This window comes from Pectinophora gossypiella, chromosome 1 (genome assembly GCF_024362695.1).
Source record: "Pectinophora gossypiella chromosome 1, ilPecGoss1.1, whole genome shotgun sequence".
NCBI lineage: Eukaryota > Metazoa > Arthropoda > Insecta > Lepidoptera > Gelechiidae > Pectinophora > Pectinophora gossypiella.
In genome coordinates this window covers 15,073,243-15,093,602 of record NC_065404.1, presented here as the reverse complement: position 1 = coordinate 15,093,602, position 20,360 = coordinate 15,073,243, and the positions used below count along the sequence as shown (strand labels likewise).

Below are 20,360 nucleotides of genomic sequence, written 5' to 3'. Positions count from 1 at the left end.
GCTCAGACGTCGAGTTGCGGAAAACGGCCTGCGAATACCAATATCAGGGTTCACGAAAATGACTCCTTATTATTGTCATGCGCAACGTGATAAAATTATCGATAAGTTTGTTTTTTTTTTTCCGTAACATGCATGTATTTTGACAGAACTAATAACTTATTTGGGTTCACATATTAGCACCAATCGACAAAACGTCCTAATTACATCGTCAGAATCGACAAAATGACCGTGTCAAAATTTTATACCTACTGAAGAGCTAGCGTATTTTAGATAAAAGCAACCCAAATCGCTAGCGTTACGTTCACCTCTGCTATCCTACCCTACTTAGTCTTGTTTTTGTTTCCAAGATATGAACGCTGAAGGGCCATATCTGAAGCCCATATTACCATAATTTGTTATTCATTACCTCATGACAAAGGACGGCTATTAGGGTCATCCTACATTGTTAGTGATGTACCTTCAACGGTCAAATAAACTGGGTGCGACTAATTCGACAATTTGCATTTTGGGTTGTTTATGGATTAGGTTGATGAATACGAATATTCGGCTTTTGTTATAAAAGAGAAAGTGCAGATCGTGTCGTATGAAGAGGTGAAGGATTTCGGGAAGAAGAGAGGAATGGCGATTACTCCACCGAGAAGAGCGCAGCTCTTAAATAAAGAGAGAGAGAGAGAGATGGCTAAAACGTTTTTTCCGCAAATATTTAAAATAATCCTAAATGTACCGCTGCCGCTGAATAACTGCAAATAAAGAGACTGCTGTGATTCCTACTTGTGCTGTCAACAAAAACCAGACCGGGTAAGAAGAATACAGAAGGTGATCACGTGAGTGTTTCCTCTTTTCTTTAAGCTGAGATATTTTCAGGTGTATAGGGACAGCGCAAGTGGTTAAGATTCTTCCTTTCCTTCGTCTTTTCATTTTCATATTTGTTGTTTCTTTTTTTTACATTCTGCATTAATGTGTATCAAACACATAAGATGGATTATCGACCATGTGGAATCCAGTAGTAGGTGTTGTAAAAAGCTTGAAACGGCCTAATGTGGTGAAAAAACGTGAGGACACAGTGAGTGCGGTTTGTCGTAGTGAATTTGGTGCGAGTTCAGATGGTTTCGAACATTCCGATATCAAAAACATAAACAAGCGGCAAAGAAAGAGGGTAGACAGATATGTCTGCCCGTAGAAAATTATGGATCTACCTACTCCACTCCAATCTCATTAGTCATCCCGTGATCATGGCACTTGCAACAGTGTCGAAATATCGGGAGTCTCATATCTCCATTTAAACGCGGTAAGAACCCGTTATTATGTGTTTTAATTAACATAAGATGGGTCAGGTTCGAATCTCGGCTCGGGCTTTAAAACACCCAATTCTGCTTTAAGACCTTGAATTCACGTTTGGATCGTAGACAATTGATATCACGTGGTTTCCATAGTTTGTGCCTGGTTAATGGCAACAGGCCCTATTACATGGGACTTAAAAAAAGCTAGGTAAGAGTGAATATATAGAGGTATTTATGTTTCTCTAGCTATTAAGTCACGTGTACCATTGATTTAAAATATAATGTTGCTGTTGCAGTTTCTTGTCATTTCTTCTCCTCAGCCGTAACATTTTGCGAAATGACGTAGATTCAAAAAATGAAAATTGACTTTCAAAAAGTATTTCCATGATAGTTACGCTGGATAAATGATGTTCGGGTCTTCTTCTGTGGTCTGTAGGGTGTAGTATTGTAGATAAACACGAGTTTGTTCCTCGTCAATATTTATTTATTTATTTAAATTAGTCGGCCATTCGATTTGGTATTGCCATATAAAAATATTCTATATTTTTTACGCGGTCCTGTGCGTACTCCGGCCAGTCCCTCCGGCAAGCGTCCAAGTCGTCACGCCATCTCTTTCGAGGTCTACCACGACGCCTGAAAATACGACGAAACGAAAAAGAAAATCCAATCAATGTTGATGATATTGTTCAATGTTGTCGATGGAAAGACGAAGGGGAGGTCTTCGCCCAGCAGTGGGATCTTGTAGGCTAGATTAGATTAGATATTTTTTTTTAAATTTATGTTGCCAGCACCAAATAATTATGATTTACACTATTCACCTCTGCTTGCCCTTTTCTCTTCTGCGCCCAACTGGGCACCCTCAGGCCTGTTGTCTTAAACGTTGTACCGGGTGAGAGCCTTCAGCGCTCCCCATTTGTCCGGCTAAGTAGTTAATGCCATCTGCGGCAAATCTACAATAAGTCACGTCAAAATTTAAAAAAAGCTTACCCTTTTAGGGGTACAGGACTAATGCATTGTTAGTGTGTAGGAATACCATAGTCTCTGCTTATCCCGGTGGGAAATAGGCGTGTATGTATGTATGTAATTGTGTCAGGTATCTCGACAGCTTGGGAATTCAACCGCATTACATCTCTACAACATTTTATCGGGCACGCGACTAGTTAGTCGCAGTGGACATTTTAATGCGTTACGCTATTACGTTGATGACACGACTAATTACTGCGACTAAAAATAGTCACACTGATTCACGGAAACTGTCGCGACTCCCGACTAAATTACTTCTGCCATCGATTTTACATTAACTAACACGAGTGTCGTTTAGTTTCTGGTTAATTATTATTATTGCTTGGAATTTATTACGTCATCTGAAAGGTCCATGCTCACGAGCCGTGGTAACCCAGTCGGAAGGTCGCAGGTTCGAATCCTCTTATTTATTTTTTTAAGAACGTCTAGGGCCCTGTGGCGAGGTTTTTCTTGCAGCTTCTTTTACCCGGCTATACAGGTTGTGAGAAGCTGCAGTAGTTTTAGGCGGATGAGACGTTCGTTATGTAAAAATTGACGATTCAAAGTGTAACTATGTTACCAACTGAATAAAGATATTTTTGAATTTGAATTTGTCTAGACCAATGGTTTTCGAATTTGTTCAAATTCATGTCTGGATGTTCAAATGATTATCAGGTGAAGGAAACATTGTGAGAAGCCTTCATGTAATGGTTCAACGCATACCAATAGGAAATAGGGTGTTAATTGAAAAAAAAAATGATTTCTTTAATAATTATGTAATACAAACGACTTTATTTCCTGCTATTTACGACTTACAATTGAAGACACTGTGGTCCTTTGGTCCTGTGCCGAGCTCTAGCTATAACCCCAGTACCGGACTAGCACCAATGAAGTGCAGTTTTCACTAACACAGTTGGCTCGACCATTACAGACGGCGATACGGCTCACCACCTATCACGTTGGTCTAACAGAAAGCTCGATGAGGCGTGGGTACTAGGTTCATCTAGCGTTGGATGTACGTCTGACTAGCCAAATTTGGATACAGTCGTAACTTTGTTATGTTGTATACAATTAGTAGATATGAGTACATTATATCAAGTCAGAAATCAGAATCATTTATTCAACGTAATTATCATGGATAAACTTGTTGAAGGTCAATGTAATGTGTCGACATAGCACTTCTAATGAACATAGCCAATGGTTCTATTGATTGTCCGGAACTTTTGTCTAAATTGCATTTACGCGCAAATATTCGTAGTTTGAGGCAACGTCCTATTTTATGGACACCTTTTGCGAGAACTAACTATAGGCATAATACCTACTTGATACGATCTATTGACAGTTTTAACAGCTTACCACCTGAGTACGATCTAGACTTGTTTTGTTCTAAAGTATCCATGATGCGACAAAAAATTGCGAAAACTTTCTTTGAGACACAAGTGACTTATTAGCCCTAGTTTGAGAACGTCAAATGTTTGTACCTACCTTACTTAACATGCTTTAACCTATTTACTTACTTCTTGATTTTTATAATTGTAAAAGGGTAAATAACTTAGCCACTATTAGGTGGAGACTTGTAATTAGCCTTTAGTTATTGTCTGGTTATTATGTTGAAAATGTATATGGCCGTAAGTCTTCCTCAAAATAAATAAATAAATAAATAAATAAATAAATAAGTAACATTTTTGAATTTACGTCATTTCGCAAGGTGTTATGGCTGAGGAGAAGTAATGACAAGAAACTGCAACAGCAACATATCTTTTAAAAACTAATGAGGGTATACATTACAAGTTATTTAATAACTAGAGGAACACATTCAATCTTATAATAAGCTTTTTTACATAAAGTAAGCTTTACATGAGCTTTAAATATATTTTCTGATAAATTTAAAATATTATTTGGTGTTTTATTGTAAAAACGTATAGGTACATAACCCCAAAAAAGATGAATTGAATTTAATTAATCTAGAATTTTGAATAGCATATTCATTTTTATTTCTTGTATTGTAAGTATGCCCTTCACAGTTTCTCGGAAGGAGAGATACATTTTTACGTACATACATAATGTTTTCATAAATATATTGACAAGTAAGTAGGTTTTACCCGTTTTAGCATAAAACAGTTACTTAAATATTTCCTCAAAGATAAGAAAAACAGGAAGATGTTCTTGCAATAACTATGTTATAGTCAGAATGCCACTTTAATATATGTTAAGCCGCAAAACGCGCGTCGACAGCTACAACTCATAAACTGTGTACTTATCTTGACATTAATTACTTAGGACTTTTTGTTTCACGTCGAAACCGCTAATAGCTGAAGTACTCTAAAATATCACTTCCCATTTATTTCGAAACTGACGTATGTCTGTTAGTTAGTTTATTAGGTCTACAGATCCGACTTACACTTGCAAAAAATACGGTTCAGCAGTAAGATCCCTGTCACTTACTTTATGTACGTCACACCCCGGACACTACACAAAAATCTCTTGCTTACCGTTAGCCGCCTTATCGCGTAAGTATATAATAGAATTAATTTATTATAAAAGAACCCCACACACAGATACAAAATTCCAAAAGAAAAGCAAAACGGATGTTCGTCGAAATGATAATAAGGTGGTGGTAGACGTCCTTTGAGAAAAGGGCCTCGCTCAGTACAAGTCGCGGCGTGAACCACGACGCTGGAATTATGTGGACCCTGTTGGGTGAGGCAGAAACATTGATGATTCATAAGACATTTTCTACATCTTGGATGTTATAGAAATACAAAAATATTTATTTTTCGAAATTGGCTTACATAGTCATCACTTTTTGACCGTCAAAAATTAAATTACATATTATGTAACTAGCTGTAAAACTACTACCACATCGGAATCTGTAACGTGTTAAAGCAACATAGTGAAGTAGATTACACCAGCAATATCTTTTAAATCGTATGTAAAACCTCTAATACGTGGTAAATGTAATAGTTATAATGACTCAAGCCAGGGGTGGCAAACCTTTATATATCTACGTGCCATTTTTTTATTATTATTATCCTTGTTGGTGTCCCAAAACAAAGGTAAAACTCGCATATCATTTCTGTCATCCATGAAATTACGTTACATTAAATAACGAAGGCGACTATGTACAGCGCCATCTATATTATTTTTGGGGAACGTAGTCTGGAAAGTCGCTCATAAATGCCGTGCCCAAATTATTTCATCGCGTACTTACTATCAATGGCTCGCGTACCATTGGTTTGCCATCCCTGGCTGGAGCAATATGTCATACGTGACACGACCCAGATTTTAACACGCAAGTTGACAGATATTAAAATGCACCCTACTCGTTGGAGGAGGTCGCATATTTTTACGCAAATCACGATGTTTAATAAGAGATCCTGTACTTGTAAATGATATGGCAAAATTAGTTATAGAGTAAGAGTTAGTGGTGTAATAAAGGCTGTTGTATTTTAGAGTATTTCTTGTTATATACTATTATAGTATTGATGCGCTATTAAAGTATTGATAGTGTGCTATTATGGTATTGTTTTTCAACTTTTTAGTCCATATTATAATGGGACAGAAAATGGGATGGGTTAGCTCGCACAGAACCGGGATACTTGGAAAGATATGGGGGAGGCCTTTGCTCAGCAGTGGGATCATACAAGCTAGAGATATGAAAAAGACATACAATAATAATAATATTATAATGGGAAACATGGATAAGAAACGCTTTAGAAGAAAACTTCTCAAACAATCTTCTTTTTATTATTCTTCTTTTTTTTAATAAATAAAAAACCTCACATCTCAAGAATTAAGTCGTCTAACCCCGGGACCCGCTTTTAAAACCTAATGTATTTTCACAAATGGAAAAGCAATTCCAGACGCTATTATAATTTAGATTGAAGTCACTATTCGACTATTATTCGACTTGTCTTCTGGGTGATTGCTAAAGGGGGCCCAGAGAGACCTGGCGACCCTCGGTTGACCGGGAATCAGAAACTCTAGGCATATCATGGGAGAAAGCTACAGAAGGTTCAAAAGATCGCGACGAGTGGTAATATGTTATTCGAGCCTTACATCCCAGCAGGGTATAAAATAATTAGAAGAAGTTCTCTAACTTTAAAAAAATAAAGAGTTATAATATATTCTCGTAAATGTTCATTAGGAGTGAATACCATTACCCTACTTTTAAAGATATATTTTTTAATTATGTAACATTTTGTGTCGCTAACTCTCAGTCTATAAGTCTGGCCTGATGCCAGCATTATGCTTGTATAATAAGTATAATATGAAATTGGAATGAATGATTGGTAGAAATTACTACTTCATAATAAGTCAGTAATATTACTATGGCAAGTGACTAGGAAAAAATAAAATTCTTATCATCATCTCATTAACAGATCAATCAGCAAATAATTATAGGCCTTTAGCTGCTCAGTAATCCTGACACCTGGGTTGATGAGGTAGGTCATTGATCTCATAACCCACACGAAATAAGAAGATAAGAACGGGTGATATGTTAATCATTTGTCAAATGCGGTAAATTATAACAATCTTTAGGAATCCGTGTCGAAAGTTAATTCGTCTTTTAGATTTTCTACAACTTTTTAATATGGAATTTCGTCTCGAATATTTACAGCCCTTATTGGTGTTGCTTAAAAAGGTGGGTTATGTGTTTTACCGCTATGTGTTTTTAAATAATAATAATATTTAATAAAAAACAAATACAAATATACTTTATTGCACACAACATACGCATAGCAATTTTTACACACATCGACTAAAAGATACAGTACAATATGGCGGACTTATTGCTAAGCAGCAATTTCTTCCAGGAAACCAGTGACAAGAAAACATTTATCACAATTTGGTGCGGGACGGTGAAACATCTTGTATAAAATAAATGTAACAAAAATAAAAACAAGTACCAAACAAAATAACTAAATAAAAAAAATGTAATAAAGTTAAAATACAAATCCTTTAAATTTAATTTTATGATTTTATTGTAAAATTACTGGAAAAAATATATTTGATATGCTCATAAAACGAACTCAACGGTTCGACTATGAAAAATAACTCAATAACTTGTAACTTTATGGTAATTAATTATGGTTATAAGCAGTATTGAAGCTAAAAAATAGGTAAATAGGTCTAGCGACCATAAACGCCGTGGTAATTATACTAAAGGATACCTACACAGAATGGCGATAACAGTTGCAATTACGTATTGATAGCAATCATGTTCCTTTTATTATTTTTCATTTCCGATAAGAAATAATTGGAATCGATGAAAACTAGGAATATTCGATTTAAAACGATAATTTGAAACTGAAATAGCATAATAATGTTTAATATTCACACCGAACATATGGAATTTTCTTTATCAATTATTGCATACATACACTCACACCATTTATGTCTAATAGGATAGTTCTGATACAAAGTTTTGCTCTTATGCATTACATGCTAGGAGCGAATAAGTAAGACAAAATATATTTAGCTATTTAGCCACCGACCGACTCCAATATGTAGCAAGTTCTTTCTGGAAGAAATTTCTATTTAGCAATAAAGCCGCCGATTATGATTCTCTCGTCACTTTTGTAATTGTTTTTGGTGTTGTGTTTATAAGTGCAATAAAGCGTTGCTTCTATGCTGTTCTGGGAGCATATAAAAAACATAGAACACGTTCAGCTGCTTCTCTTCCGGGCATGTCGTAAAAACCGACAGAGGGATTGTGTCCTTTAACATGATGGACTAATGTTATGGGCGATAGGCTGATCCCTTATCACCATAAGGTTCATCATATCCATCTTTGGAATTCGTATCAACAGTGGCTGCAAGTTGTCTTTGATTACTTGTGGCTCTGCCCACCCCATTAGGGATTACGGGCGTGAGTTTATGTATGTATGTACGTATGTTTGTTAGTTATTAGCGTCTTCCCGGAAGAACACTGAAGTAAATATTTAACAAAATGGTTATTATTTACGAAACAAAGTGACTACAAAACTTTGTATTACAAAGTAACATAGCTGTCTTGTAATATTTTATCAAATAACGAAATTTATATCCTAACAGTTAAGTTACTTAGTAACACAAAGTTATGTCACCACTATGTTTCGTAGACAATAACCAAAGTTTCGCTAAATATTTATTCAGTGTTAAAACCGACAGAGGGATTGTGAAATATATTCTAAATCATTATAGAATTAGATTTTTTAGGATTTTTTTTTGCAAGAGCTAAACCAATGATCGTCGAATTTGTTTCGAATTCATGTTTGGATCGTAAATGATTATCACATGCTCAGCGGTGAATGAAAACATCGTGAACAAATGCATTTTCGGAGGTATGTGAGATAACCTATTGGTCTGGTTTTCCCTTCTCGGGTTGGAAGGTCAGACAGCCATCTTCAGGTTAGGTAAGCGGACCCTGTGAAAAACAGGATAATGCTAGGGAGATGATGATGACGATAGAATTAGGAACTTAATGGCCTGAAGCGATGATTTACATTGTGTTGTTTTTGTTAACTAAAATGGTACTACCACAAAATGATTCCCTACAACGTATTGACTGTTTCCACCTAACAGCGGATATCGAAAATAAATCCCTTGACCCTACTATATCGTGATAAATGATTGAGTGAGACGAGATTTACGAAAGGTCCAAACTGAAATGGGTGTGACTGGAATGGTAAGGTTGAAAAGTGCCGTGGTTTTACCCTATTTTTACCCCAATGGGGAAATTAGGGAACGGAGAAGGGGTAAAGCTGTCTTAGAAAGACCAGAGGGTTTTGACCCGCCTTAGTTGGACGAAAGAGAGGCTAGAAGACACGTGCATAAAATATAAACATCACGAACAAAGAAACATTGGCTCTGAAAAATAACAACTTAATAACATCACCAACAACTCAACTGAATAGGTTAAGCTCTTTAAAAAAAAACATAAAAGTTATAAGTACAACAAACATGACGCAACTGATCCATCTTAAAAGGAATACGTATTGGCGGTCGATCACGATTATATTTTTTTATAAATAATAATTGAAGTGTAGTCATTATGACCCACATCTCCAAATGCATAAATAATACGTGTGTAACAAGTCACTGCGCTGCGGTAACGCAATAGCATATAATAAGAAATGATACTACGTAAAAAACAGCACTTCCTTGCTCCCCGCCAGCGGCCGTGCTAGGTTTACCTCACCCCCTCGGTCTTACTTTAGTCTTCAATCGTATGACGTCTGACGTCACACACACAGATGCGCGTGTACGATAATGTCAATGTGTAGTGTTTGTGTAAAACGAGGTGTATTGTAAGAAGTGTCCGGGGTGTGACAATAGTAAATGGCTGTTCGCCCGTGACTTCGTCTGCTTTGACTTTAATAAGGGACTTTCCCAAAAATATATGACTGCCTGTCTGACTTTCCAACCCGCGAACACAAAACCAGACCCATGCAGGTTAAGTAATTTATGAAGTGTTATAAAAAAAGTCACATATCTTCGAAAAGCATTCGCTATCTAAGTACGAACTTCATCCAAATCCGTCCAACAAACAGTTTATACGTGTGCGTGGAATAAAAAAAAGAAACAAACTAACTTTCGCGTTTACTATATTAGTGTAGTGTTATTTGTATGAATAAGTAGATCAAAACATGGGTGTGAACGAACTGATCAATGAAGCGTAACTTGATCATAGTTTGTAAGAACGTTTGCTATTAATCGAATTACTGGACTTATTAGGTAACATGTCTTACTCTGCGATTCTATAAGTATCTTTGGGTTTACGTTCAGTATCGTAATCTGATTCCGAAGCGGTAGTCGAAGTATTGCTGTGTTGTAAAAGAAGTGATGTAAAATTGACTCAATGAAGAAGATGCCTTACCCTCACCCTTACCCTGCATTATTAACTTAAAAGATGAAAATATAGTTGTGATTTTTAAATAATATATCATGTAATATACTGTATATGACGCAAAAAACGCCCATGATGTATAGATTATTTAAAAAAAGAAAAACTTTTATTTTACAATATTATAAGTATACTTTCTTAGACAATGTTGTTATGTTGACATTTGAATCATACTGCTAAGTTTTGCCCATTACTGGTATCGTAAGAACCTCGGTTTTATTTTCTAGTTATATTTCTAACACTAATTGTAAATATAAAATCAAGCTAAGTACTTGTATTTCTTGTTATTACCAGCGAATCATTCCTTAGAACCGGGTCTTAACAATCTTCATGATTAAATGCTTTATGTAAAATAACTTGTTAGTATAAGTGAGCATATCTTGATTAATGTCCGGACTTTAGCGTTGTTGAGGAGGATGGGCAAAAATATATTGAGCCTCAATTCGCTGTTTATTTGGGGTTACTCAACTTTGGACATTCTGGTAAAAGCAATCATTAAATATTAGTTCGTTCACTGTTGAAACGGCCTCCGTGGTCTAGTAGTTGAGCGTCGGGCGCACGATCCGGAGGTACCAAGTTCGAATCCCGATGGGGACATACCACAAAAATTACTTTTTGACCCCTAGACATTACATGCTGATCACCTGATTGTCCGAAAGTAAGATGATCCGGGCTTCGGAAGGCACATTAAGTACGTAGTCATTGAAAAAGCCATGTTAAGGGCCTTTGGCGACTCAGCAGTGACCCTGACATTAGGGTTAATGAGGTTGGTTATCCACCTCACAACCCACATGATAGAAAAAGTTCGTTCGCAATTTGGAAGGCTGTTAGAGTTGTAAAGTTTTAAATAATATTGCGTAATTAAAGATTGATATAAGTCTCGTATTCACTACGGGATAAACGTCTCGACACAGGAGTCGCTTGATTATCGAAATGTCTAATTACGTGTATATTATAACATAATGAAAATAAAATGGTAAGGCCACGGGGTAAAATGTTCAGTTACTGACAAAGAACAAAGAACCTCTAGGTACATACTAAAAACCTTTATGTAAAAAATATTGGTATTGCTGAGAGGGTACGAAAATGCCCATCCTCCTTTATGTAACGCAAGGGAGTATTGTAATGAGGTATTGGAAAAAATATCGCGGTTTGTTTACCAGTTGGACTCCCTATGGAGGCACAGGCTATTTGTAAAGGATATTAATTTACAGCCGAGCCTCGGAAAGGATGCGAAAGTTATTTATTTTTTAAGATTTTTGCAATAAAATACATAGTGGGAATGAGAAGGGACATTTAATATGCTGCGTAAAACTTATAAGTTTTTTTAACGCATAAATACAAAGTCACGCTCTTAAACCCTAACGTGGTAAGCAGAGATACACGTCATCAATAAGAAAACTCACAGGCACCCTTAATAATCGATCGAAGAAGGCTTAATTTAAACTTCATATAGCAAATTCGTATAACAGACTTGGCATAAGCTAGCAATAAGTATAAGATAAGTTTAGGCTTATAATCATAGCTAAGATTTTCATAACATTGTTTAGAATATTTTTACTTCTTTATAAATAAAACTGGTTCTAACCAGAGAAAACGGGTTATCTACTGAAACCAACCGTGACTTTGTCCCCGTGGGCTTGTATATCGCGCGGGACACGTTTTTTTCTATCCCCTTTATATCTCCTTAGGGGGTGATGCCCGGGATATAAACTATCCTATTTTATTTTTTTGCTCTCAAACTATTCAGATACAAAATTTCATCTAGATTAGTTGAGCGGTTTAAGCGTGAGAAGGTAACAGACAGGCAGAGTTACTTTCGCTTTTATAATATCAGTGTGGATTTACACTGTGCACATATAGGTAGAAGGCAGAGTGCGCATATCACAAATTGACTTAAAAATACCTATTATCGTATTCAATAAATTACACTTTATACGGGTAGTAATACTAGGGGTTTTATCTGCACTAGTTTTTGCTACCAGTTAGTATTTCAAACGTTTCAACGGATTTGAAATATTCGGAACGATCGTCGAATGTTTTGTTTTAATAGCACAGGCAATCCGATTTGATATACGATATTGAAGCTTTAAAACTAACCAATATTTTTCCCGCAAATATTATTTACCTCAACGGTTGCAGAGGCGGAGATGGGAGCCATCGGTACGGTTATGCAGGGCGGAAGGGGCAAGTAACAGGGACTGTAACCTGGAACCTGACGAAGGGCAGCAGTAACCATCAGTACTATTCTAGGACAAGAGTCCTAGTACGGCTTTCAAATAGACTACTCTGGGAGCCATCCCACTCGCGTCAGACAGAGTACTGCGGGGCGGAAGGCAAGAGGGAAACCACTGCCCTATTTTTTTCGTAAAAAGTAGCATGGGGAACGCTTCACCGACAAGAGCGTGGCTCTTAAATTAGTCATGATGTCCCCATCAGGGTCAAAACTCTCAACCACTGAACCATCGACACCTACGTGGCGCAAGCTGCAAGTCTTCTGGCAAAGAGAAAATTTAAATCGAAATAATACTGATTCGGACGGCACTTGGACAAGCAGTTCTAGTCAAGCCGGGACGAGCTCCGCTAAACGACGGTGATTTTTTTTTCGATTTTATTTTTCGTAAGTTTCCGTAAACACGGGTAAGTAACAAACAATAATCATTCAAGTCTCCTGGCGACTAAAATGTCTACCCATTCGTAATCCGTTGGAAACATTCTGAGATGTCTCCGTCGCTAAGGAAGGAACGGATAAATAAGTAGACTATTGTAATGTACAATTACTAGTTAACCAACGCGAAAATTAATGCGGCATGCACTCAAGAAGTCAATTAACTCCTAAAGGAACTTCAGCAGCATTTTATGATACAGTAGAAACGTTCCTGGCTAAAGGAAGTATTTAGAATAACTTAGTCTGTAATTTGGACATAAAATATGAGGCAATTTATCTATGTACCGACGCTACCGAGTATTGGTAGGCTATTCAGAATTCCATTTAGGTGAAATATCCTTTGTAAATGTGTAAGATGGATGTACAATGTTGGCTTCTGCTTCGAAGGAATTTCAGGTGTTTGGTACTTAGGATTAAAAATTTTGTAACCGGACGTTTCTTTGCATAAATCATTTAAAGAATTAGAATTCAGATTCTTGAGAATTTTTTGGTTGACATTGATTGGTAGTTGATTAGGGCATAGCGGGCTGATCATCTGATTGTCCGAAAGTCACAAAGTGATTTTTGCGATATTTCCCCACCGGCATTCGAACCCGGGATCTCCAGATCGTGAGCACAACGCTCGACCACTGGACCACGAAGCCGTTTGAAAACTATGATGAGTGTGCTGATAATGGTGATGATGTAAGTCAGGCTCTTGGAGGTTCAATAATAACCCTAACACCACTGTCGTTGAGGTTGGTAATCCCCCTCACAACCCACTCGATGGAAGAAGATTATGTACGTATTCAGAATCAGAATCATTTATTCAACGTAATAATCATGGATAAACTTGTTGAAGGTCAATATAACATTTTTGAAATTACGTCATTTCGCAAGGTGTTATGGCTGAGGAGAAGAAATGACAAGAAACTGCAACAGCTACACATCTTTTAAAAACCAATGAGGAATATTCTTTTTATAAATATAACGTATCCATATCTTCTTATTCTGGTTGAAGACCATCCTTACTAACTCACAAGGCCAGATGTAAATTGTTTATACGATTTCAATCTGTTTGTATACTTTTTGCATCTGCACTCTATACATCCTTTATGTTATGATCTCTTATCTTCAATATTATGACTAATATTACTAATTAATAATATCAGGATGTGTATACGTGGAAATTTCCATTTTGTTCATTGTCCAGTGTTACAATGATATTGACTTTTAAAGGAAAAGCAAAAAGAATTTGTCGGTAAGGCGAAGAAATGTAACTGATTGCATTATATTGATTTTATATTATACCCGAAATCCGTGATAGCCCTGTGCGGGGAACGCGTCGCATCGTAGTGTCACTGGTTGGACTTTAAGAGTTTCAGTTGTTTGGATAGATAATTGATAATTAAAACACATAATAACGGGTTCTTACCGCGTTTAAATCAGGGATATGAGACTCCCCGATATTTCGACATTGTTGCAAGTGCCATGAATTATGAATCTGCCACTCCAATCTCATCAGTCATCCCGTGATCATGCAACTTGCTGGGAATCTCATATCCCTGATTTAAACGCGGTGAGAACCCGTTATTATGTGTTTTAATAATGATAATAACCGCGTTAACTTAAAACAATAGATAATTGATATCACGTGGTTTCCACGAACTTAAACATAATGTAGAAATCCAAGAAACTACGTGATATCAATAATCTATGATTCAAATACAAATTCAGTGGTTTAGAGCCGGGATTCGACACAGTACCCGGGATAGCAGGATGGATGTAAGTTTCTTTTTTATGTGAACGGCAAAGGATCGTCTGTTTTTCCAACTCCAATCTGGGAGTCGCAAAGGTTAGAATGAATAGGCATTTGGTAGGTAAGCGTCCATCCTAGACCACATTGTCACTTACCAGCTGAGATTGTGGTCAAACGCGAGCCTATCTTATTTTAAAAAAAGTTACGAATTCTTCAAAGAGGGCTATCATGGAGTTGACGATGCGAAAACCTGAGATAAAAATGATTCATATTCAAATTAAAATTCTAATTCAATAGGTGACATAGTTACACTTTGAATCGTCATTTTTTTCATAACGAACGTCTATAACGTCTAACGAACGATTAACTCTATGTTCACAGATGATCACAACGTCATCAATATAATGATACATCATGGTTAGAGTAGACACATGTGTGTCGTTTGAAAACCGCAGCAATGTCCTTTACCTCTTTTAGGAAAACATCCTGACATCATGGTTAACACATGCGATAAATCTATTGCAACAAAGATTGCACTAAAGATTATCACATCCTATTATAATAAGCACTTAGATTTATACCAAAGATCATAGAAACAAGGAAGATATGCCCTTAGCACTAAATTACATGAGTCCGCTTGTCCTTCTTCTACAATACAGGTTAGTTCACATACCTCCGAAAACGCATTTCTTGGGAATGTAGGTTTCCTCACGATGTTTTCCTTCACCGCTTCTATGTATAGAACAAAAGTACATCAAAAGAGACGGTAAGAAAAAGAAATGAAAAAGAGAGCAAAGAGGGTTTTGATCCAGCAAGGAATTTTAATGTGTATATTAAAAAAAAAACACCATTGATGTATAATAACATTGAAAATCACACAAAAGTCAAAATATTTCAGTTCTAACTACAAATATTTTGATCATGAGATTGGAACGACACATAAGTGACCCGAATACCGAACCGGAATCCGAAACCTGACTTATGTTTAAAGACAGATTTGACTTATATAATCTATTTCATTAAGAGACGATATAAGATATTATCATACTAATATAAACATGATGGTATTATTACATTGAATGAACTCCTTGTACCAAGCAGACTATTGCCAATTACTGTATAACTACAGAGGCAAGGTCACAGACATACATAATCTTCTTATACAATAATGACATTTTGCTATTCATTATGCGCGAACGTCGTATCTTTTATTCTCAAGTTAATTTTTGACTTTTTCGACATTCGACCGTACACATTATGGTAATGTGTATTTTGTAATTGTATAACACAGTACATACTTCAAGGTAAAAATCGTTTGAAGGAGAAGCCGCAATTTTAAAATTGTTACCAACTTGAATTTATGTAATTAGACGTTTCTACAAAAGATTTGTAATGTTCAGTTTGAAGTTAGTTGCTTCGTCAATAATAGTAATCTAATGAATATGATAGATCTCTAGTTTGATGTACGAAGTTTCAAGGTGAGTATGTACGAAGACTAGGTGAGGAAAGAGTTGCTTAAAAGATTACGAAAATTCTAGTGGTTGGTAATAATTAATTCATTAAAGATGCAGCGTGATACGAAATATAATTTGACGAATCTGCTAAATAACTGCTGACTAACTTTTGGTAACAGCATTTAAAATACTTACAAAGAATTTATGAACGATGGAAAGTATAATGACTTTGTATGCGTGTAGGCAAACCACAGAGCACCCGTTACTTATGTACTTTTTTCATTATGTTTACCTGTGTATCACATAATTATGATTATTGTATTGTATTAGAATAGGAAACGATATGACAAGTTACTTGCCAAATCACAATCACACAACAACAAAAACAAAATCGAGAGAATAATATAATAGAGACTACAAGATACTTTATATACCTAGACATCGGATATTGAACTATTGATAAATAAAACATTGAAACAGCAAATAATATCGATATAGAAGATGAAACAGGACACAATAAAGTCGAATAAAATCGCAGGATAGATAATATCGAGACACGTGGATCCGATGTTATTCCTACGGAGCTTCAAACACGAACGTACGATGGCAGTTTATAGTACAACCATAAACAATTCAATGTTTACAGTACGAGATAATTATGAGGTAGCTTAGAAAAATAATCTGATCTGCACAAAGTAAACACCATTTTATTAGCTGTAGGTACGAATTTGAAATATATTTCTTGCGTTTTGTTGTTAGGATTTCAATCGTTATTTGATTTGCGTTCAGAATTTTACAGTGAATTTAGATAGGAATCTTTGATTAATGTCCAGCTGGGTGTCTTCAGTATGAAATAGGTTTAATTTGTGGATGATGACGGACTGGAATTACATCAACAAAATAAACAATTTCTGTCGAGGGCTGTTCAAAATATCCCCGCAGCTCTTGCGAATAGTTCGAATATTTCTCATTAATAATAATAACACATAAACGTTAATAAGTTATTATTAAATTATTACTAGGTAGTATTTTATTTCTGCTCTGTTGAAGTTGGATTGTGATGAGTGAATTTACGCTGATTTAAAATACTGCAGCGTTTCGTAAAATAGATTTTCATTTCGTCGAAACTGATGGAAATACATCTCTTTTAAAATGCAATAAAACCGCTATAATGGGAATTCCATTTATTTATATTATTAGTCCTTTGTATATCGCCGAATTCATTGCGTCGTAATTCAGTTATAGCCCTGTGATAATTTTTATGTTGCAAATAACGATATCAAATTATGAAAAGATGATAACAGTATTATTACATTAAAGAGCCAGTCAACGTCAATATTAAATTTAATGCGATCGATATGGTGACTGATGAGGAAAAATAAAAAAATACAGCAGAATAAAAGGTAAAACACAATATGATAAGGAGGTACAAAGTGCCACATTTCTTGAAAGAAAAGTTAGAAGTAGATATTCCTCATTCCTGACTTTTAGAGTGAACGTGTGAGGAAGATTACAAATTTGCATGAAACAAAAGAAGTGATGTAACACTAGTAATAAAAAGATTGCAAGTATTGTTAACTCAATCGTGTGTTAGAGGAGGGTTGAAAGAAGTATTTTTTGGAATATTCGTAACAATCCGAAAAGGTCAAAGGGACTTTGAATATTGAAGGTCAGGAAAATCAATTTAAGAAATAGATGCTAATTACATATCACGAGGATGAAGATTCGAGTTCTAGATATTGACTGAAATTTAACAGTCTCTCTAACAAACCCAATTTGCTTAACATCTTTGCTCTTGGCTATGCTAATTGAAAACACAATCAGAGACAGTCACGAGACTCTTAATATTTAAATTCATCTCTCTCCCCGTAACTTCGTCGGGACTCGAGAGCTTAAAATTTCCGAGCTCTAATCACGGCACTATTCCCGTCCGGTAGTTAATCTCTGAGAATTCGAGATTTAGATGTCTCTACAATCCCAACTGTTTCTTTGATAGATGGCCATTGTTCTCCGGGATCAGCTGATATAAATTTGCACAATCTAAAGATGTATCAACGCACTTTGCAGTGACCGGAATTTCAGCAGCTGGTGCTCACATAAATACTATGCACGACTATTTGACATTAGCGACACTTGGCAATGGGCACACATTTAGTTTTATTTTATTCGTTTCGAAACAAAAGGTTAGGAAGAATGTCTTTCTATAAAAATAAAATACGGAAAGTCTGTCGTTAGCCAAGTATCTGTCGTGGACTAGTCGGATGTGTGTTAAAATAGACGCAGTTTCTACGAGTAGTTCGACTTTAGCAGTCAAAACGGCAATAGTTAGCTTTACATTAGAATGATTTAGTTAGTTTTGTCACAGTAGAATTTCATTATTGAGGTTACTTTTTTGTTCCATTATTGACTTTTGCGATCAAACACGACACGTGTTTATTGAATAACATATTCTGGCCATTCATGTAGGTCAAATCGTAGTAACCGTTTGCAAAGTAATCGATTTAGGTGTAGTTATTATAACAACGTGTAAAAAATCCTTATCGGGGCAATAAATAAAAATAATATTACACGGAAAGTTCAAGCGAATCTAGCCAAAACAAATGTAACAAGTGTTTATGACGTAAAAAATAATAATAAAAAAATAATATTTATAGAAATAAAATCAATAATCGTTTAAAATAAAAATCGTTTTAATCATGTAAAATTAATAATCGTTTGACATTCAAACAGGATAGGTAGGTAGGTACCTACCCATAGAAATAATTGTGAAAAAGATTATGTAAAACAAATTATAATAAAGGTTCAAAAATGTTCCAAGATAAAAAGTAAACAGAAAGATCCAACTTGAAATTACTTAGTTTAATTTGTTTTTTAATTAATAAGCCTATCGAAATTTGAATTTTCAAAGCATAAGAACTAACTTAATTTTGTATGTATAAAACAATTGCATCGGATATGATCTCCAAGACTGAGTACTTGGAACGAACGCAAATATTTCGACGTAGAATAATAGGTATTACTCGGACGATGCATTTAATTTATCTGAAAATTCTGACTAGAATAGAAACTAAGATAATTTAACACGACCCAAAAGTTTGTAACCCTCCCGACGACCTCGTTTGATCCAAATGTAAAGCTCCAGAAAGCGTTAATATTTTATAAAGGCAACTTTAGGGACTGCTTAAGAATATTTAGATCCATCCATTGTATATGTCCATATTTGCGATACAAAACAAATTCTGACCTTCAAAGTTCACAAGACTTATTCTACAAATATTAATAAAAACACTACTTACTTATTCAAAATTTTCCGGAACAAGAAAAAAAATAAAAACACAATCCGTGTACGGCTACTATACAATTCAGTACATAAAATCACAGAAAGCTTTCGGCAAACACCTCGGAGATCAAATCAAATAAACGTCACACATCAACATAAACATTTACAATAGAACGGTACAAGGGAATCGTTTTGTCGGTGGAAAAAACGTAACCGAGGAAAATAAAATAGGAGAGATGGTTGTACGTAAATTTTCGCGGGAAACGGCGTGAGAGTAAACGCGTCCCACCCACGCGCCGGTCTGACAACGACTGAGCGAGTTCACCTGCAATGCGTGCGCTGATCGGTGACGCTAGACAGGGGCAGCAACACAACATCATTTAGAAGTGCGAAAGAGATAGATTCAGACACACGTGCTCGTACCACCTCGAGGGTAAAGCAGTTTTCAGGAAAGGGGCGCGATATTACAAAGCTGCGAATGAATAGGTATGTATTTTGCATTATGAAGCGTCGGACAATAGGTTCAGTTTATGCCCTTTTGTTGGTAAGGAAATTCGATGCGACATTTTGCTGTTTCAACCTATTTCTTTAATGAACCTTTGCTCTTTTAGCTTTATCAAATTTTCGGGGCTTTTGTCACTGAACCTATTCAAAATCTTTTTGTAGGGGAAATTGATATGGAACTAGCTTATAAAGGATCAAAGAATAAAAAATATATTCCTTTTTACACGTTTTGCTAATGACTTACACAGTGACATTTCACTCACGCCAATCTTAGTGTCTCTGTCTTCATACATTATTAACCTCAAATTAGTCAAATATTACATAAATTACAAAAAAAATACATTCATAGCAAAATAACGAACCATGACATCAGTTCTATTTTTAATAATAACTTTGACTTTTTTAAATGTTTTGTGAATTTGTGTGCAATAAAGTGTTTTTATTATTATTATTATTATTTGACACGAGGAAGAAGAAAACTATTAAAAATTATAAAAAATAAATGTAGTCAAAGAATTGCTTGACTGTAATTAAAATGTAACGCGT

At 35.6% G+C, this 20,360-nt stretch overlaps 1 protein-coding gene across 2 annotated transcripts in view; it reads right to left on the bottom strand.

Annotated features, from left to right (window-relative positions):
- The window catches only part of LOC126370237 (uncharacterized), a 565,986-nt gene that overhangs the window by 184,863 nt on the left and 360,763 nt on the right, over positions 1-20,360 (bottom strand). The window contains exon 1 of one of the 2 annotated variants that reach the window (XM_050015061.1): positions 19,327-19,622. The exons of the other annotated variant lie outside the window; for it this stretch is intronic. The gene's annotated coding sequence lies outside the window, so the exon portion shown is untranslated. Of the gene's footprint in view, positions 1-19,326; positions 19,623-20,360 lie in introns of those variants that run through there. 2 annotated transcript variants of the gene reach the window in all.